At 37.5% G+C, this 4,931-nt stretch overlaps 1 non-coding gene across 1 annotated transcript; it reads left to right on the plus strand.

The window, feature by feature from the left end:
* Positions 1-2,630: 2,630 nt before the first annotated feature.
* On the plus strand, positions 2,631-2,739 carry LOC132297771 (small nucleolar RNA R71). Its single transcript, XR_009479404.1, has one exon. It is a non-coding gene; the product is annotated as a small nucleolar RNA R71 (small nucleolar RNA).
* The last annotated feature ends 2,192 nt before the right edge of the window (positions 2,740-4,931 follow it).

The raw sequence follows: 4,931 nt of genomic DNA on the forward strand, positions 1-4,931 counted from the left end.
GCAGACAAGTTCGATCGATACACAGAGAAGCCTTTGTCATGGGTTTCAAAAAAAATTCTGAATGAAGATCGATCTGAGGAAAAATTTGATCGATCTTGGAGCACTCAGATTAATCTGAACTGAAGTTCGCTCGATACACAGAGAGCTGAAATATGTAGGAAATTCTCGATCGATGGGACTGAGAGATGATTGGATGCAGGAATGGATGTTCGATCGATTTAACCTCTTTCGAGATCGATTGAACAAGTGCAAAATGCCTATTTTCAGAATGGAAGTGCATGCATTCTAAATCACAGTTCCTAGCAATGTGTATAAACCCAGAATATATCTAGACGACGCAATAAATGAAATGTAAAAATAGAAATGAGGGAGGAATAGGGTTGTAAACCTTACGAAGCATTGCTAGTCTTTAACGTCTCTAGCAAGACGTTGGGCTCTTTTAGCCCGGATTAAATATCTTGTTATGCATCCCCTCCTTGACGGGGTGAATAGATTTTTGAATCCCACCCAACAAATGGTTCTCTAGAGAACTTGTTGGATTTGATTCAAAAGACATTGATGGTCCTTGGACTATGCAACTCTTGGGCTTCCATGCCCTTGGAACACTTGGTTTTGAAAGAACAATTCTTGAATTCAAGTTTAAAGATGAACTCTTAGAACTTCCAAGCAAAAACTCATGTTTTTCAAGTTTATTGTCAATGCACTTTTCTACAACACACACTTCTTCATGCTTGTCTATTGAATTCGGGGTTGGATTAAAAATGTTTAACTTCACCTTTATGTGGCCAAATGAGATTTTCATTATCCCTGTCCTACAATTGATGTTGGCATTTGCGGTTGCCAAGAAAGGACGGCCAAGGATAACGGAAATTTGGCTCTTGGGATTCGGAACCGGTTCCGTGTCTATGACAACGAAATTAACGGGGAAGAAGAACTTATCAATCTTAATTAAAACATCCTTAATGATACTCTGGGCCTTTTTGATGGATCGGTCGGCAAGTTGTAAAACCACCGATGTCGGTTTTAAGTCTCCTAAGCCTAATTTGATATATACCAAATATGGAAGAAGGTTGACACTTGCTCCTAAGTCTAGAAGAGCCCGATTAATGACATGGTCACCAATGATGCAAGAAGTAGTAGGTAAACCGGGGTCTTTGAACTTTGGGAGTGTGTTATGTTGCAAAATGGAGCTCACTTGCTCGATCAAGACTACTTTCTTTAGTGCTTGGCTTTTGTTCTTCCTCTTTTGGGTGCAAAGATCTTTCAAAAATTTGGCATAAGCCGGAATTTGCTTAGTTGCATCCAAAAGCGGAAGATTGATCTTCACTTGCCTAAACACATCAATGATTTCATTAGTCTTAGTCTTTTGTTTGTCAAGAGAAATAGATCCTTTCAAGGCATCCGGAAATGGAGCTCTAGGCATAAAAACTTTTTCAAAAATTTTCTTTGAAGAATCTTCAACGCAAGAATTTTTCAAACTATCACAAGAATTTTTCAAATCATCTTTCAAAACTTTATTCAAATCATTTTCTATTAGTTTTTCAACAAAAGGGTCATGCACATGCAATGAAGGAGGAATAGGATGTGAAACGGGATGGGTGTCAACTTTTGGTTGCACCGGTTCACTCTCTTCATTAGACATACTCACTTGGTTCCATAATTCTCCCACTTCTCAAGGCTGTCACCACATTGACATGTTCAATTGTGTGACCTTCTGGTAGGGAATGAGTCTCCACAACACATTGTTGCTTTGGAGGTGCATTTAAAGGCATCTTCCCTTTCTCTCTAGCATTCAAGGTATTAGCTATTTGCCTAACTTGGGTTTCCAGCTTATGAATGGATTGGGAATGGGAATGAAGCAATTGAGTATTCACCTCTAGAGTACCTAGAGCAGTCAACACTTTCTCCTCAAAAATGGGACTCTAAGAATTTCCTTGGGAATACGATGATTGGTTAGGGAAATGAGAATTAGAGAATTGATTTCCATGTGATGATTGAAAAGAAGATCTAAAACCTTGGGAACCTTGGCTTTGCATTGGAGGTGGAACATACTTGTTTTGAAAACCACCTTGGGTAGGGTTTGAGCCTTCCCCTTGGCTTTTCCAATAAAGTTTGGATAGTTCCTCCAACTTAAATTGTAATGAGTGCCATAGGGATTATTCCCGTGGTTGACAAATGTAGCATTGACTTGCTCATGGTTTTTTACTTGGCATATGTCCATGGGGACAATTGGAAGTAGAATGTAAAACACTTGAACAAGTCATGCAAGATTCATTAGATGCACGATAAGAATGGTTAGGGGAGGAAAACATTTGATTTGCCGAAGTTTGGTTAATCAAAAATTGATCAAACCTTTGAGACAAGGATTTCATCTCGGCGGCTATATCATTGGAATTGATAACTTGATATAAGCCAACATTCTTCCTTCCACCTAGATTTTTACCATTTTTAGAGGACAAAGATCTATGCATTGAATTCTCACTCATACTTTCATACAATTGCCACACATCATCCTCATGTTTATCAAGGTAAGACCCATCCATAAATGCATCAACCATACCCTTGTGACTATTCGGTAAACTTTCAAAGAAATATTGAACTAGTTACCACTTAAGTATATCCACTTAAGTACGTCATGATGTGGGCAATTCCTAAGCAAGTCATTAAACCTTTCCCATGCCTCATGAAATATTTCCCCATCCCTTTGAGAAAATTCATAAATAGAAGTTCTCATAGCATTGGTCTTTGATACCGAATAATACTTCTTCAAGAACTCTTGTCGCATTTCTGCCTAAGAAATTATCAAAAAAGGTTTAAGATTGTTGAACCAATATTTTGCCTTGTCCTAAAGGGTAAAAGGAAAAAGTTTGAGTCTTAACACTTCTTCTGGCATGTCCGTGTATTTCACGGTGGAACACACTTCAAGAAACTCGATCATCCAAATGCTTATAAGGTTCTTCACTTGGAAGTTCATGATAGTTGGGAAGCATTTGAATGGTTTGTGGTTTAATCTCATAGTGATGTGCTCTAAATGGGGGTAATTGAATGCAAGTATGTGCATTGTATTCATTAGGCACACAATGGTCTCTTAAAGCAATGGGAGGATTCACAACTGGCGGTGCTACTCGAACACCTTAATTGCCTTGCATAATGGGAGGTTGTGGAGCAAAAATTGGCCGAGGCATTCCCAATGAAATTTGACCTTGTTGTTATGGTGGAATGAATGGTCTAGGCATGCTTAATAGTACTTGAATATTTTCATGATACACATTAGGGTGGAGGATGCCGTGTTGGTCTATGTGACCAAGGTCCTCCACATGGTCGCCATTCAATTCCTCCATTGGTAAAATGGAGTGATAAGAACTACCTCTTCCCCTAGGATTACGAACAACTGATTCAAGATGCAAATTAAGAGAGACAAGAGTAGGATTTAATGACCTACGACCATGCATGCACTAGCAAAACAAATAACAAGCAAATAACAATCACTTCGCCCCCACAACAAATCAATCAACAAACATTCTCCACATACATTGATCACATACTCCCATGTTTGAACAATATGTAAAGTAAAAGTAAATTGTCTCCACGCGGGCTCACGATTTATATATGAAATGAAAAACTTGCCACCACGCGGGCCGACGATTTAACTAGAGATTGAGTTAGAAAGATCTCACAAAGGGTCCTTAAGCAACTTCAATTAAACTTTCAAGTTTCAAGCCTTGCTATGCTTTGCAAATTTTTAGATATTAGCTCATTTTTGTGCTCTTGCTTCACTTCACTTGGCTTCCTTACTTCCTTTGCTCTTTAATTCCCTTTGCTTGACTCTCTTAGCTTAATGCACCTAGCCAATCAAGAACAAACACAATAAGTAACAAAAAAGAAAATAAAGTAAAGACACGATCAAAAGAGTAATAATTCCTATTTGTTTCCAAACCACGGCGTTGCCAATTCAAATCCCCGGCAACGGCGCCAAAAACTTGGTGTGTCACGAGCACTAACGTCTAAAGATGTGCAAAGAGTGTGAATGTGCAATGTGGCCAAGTTTTAAATTTATAAAAGCCACTACTACCTCTAACAAAAAATATAGCTAGGGTGAGTAGAGATCGTCCCAAGGGATTATAGGCATGCTTGCAATAGAAATAATGTATAGGGTTAGTAGGTCGAGTGATCAAAAGGTAGTGTGTTAGGTTGATTAGACTACAAACTAAACTAAACAAGTTCAATGTAAAATAAGTAATTTAAATGAAATTTAGAGAAAACAAGAGAGTGAGGTCTTGGGGTCTAAAGGTCACCACTAAACATCACCATTCTAGACATTCAATGTATAATTAATGAGGGAAAATATGTGTTGCAATTTGAGAGTGTGTGATTGATTGTTTCAACAAGCATGGATGACCAATTAAGTATATATTGTCTAAGCAACCTAGTGAATGGCACAATACATCAAACTAAGCCATTAATCCTTCATTTAAGCTCACAATCCAAACACATCACATGGTTAGAGAATAATACTACTTGCATTCATAAGCATGGAACATCAAACAATAAGCATGGATTGTCCTCCCATCTAACAATTAAGGCAACTACACTACAATTAAGCTAACGGCATGAAAATTAAACTAAATAAACTAAGGGAAAGGCACAATCCATCAAGATATGAGTATGAACCATCAAATAAACCATAATAGTATACTATTAAGCACTATGCATTGACAATCTTTAGATCCATAACATCAACACACATAGACATGCATCAATAATACAAAAATTAGAGATAAACACATGAACATCTATTCTAGCATATATAGACATTTGGATAGAATAAAATGATCAATTGGAAGTATTAAACCACACAAATCATTGAATAAACAAGATTCATATATAAAATAAGTGTCAAGACAAGATTACAACACAAATCCCCTCAAAAT

This window comes from Cornus florida, unplaced genomic scaffold, assembly GCF_030987335.1.
Source record: "Cornus florida cultivar Cherokee Brave unplaced genomic scaffold, ASM3098733v1 CherokeeBrave_3.0.0_Hap2_Chr02, whole genome shotgun sequence".
Taxonomy (NCBI): Eukaryota; Viridiplantae; Streptophyta; class Magnoliopsida; order Cornales; family Cornaceae; genus Cornus; species Cornus florida.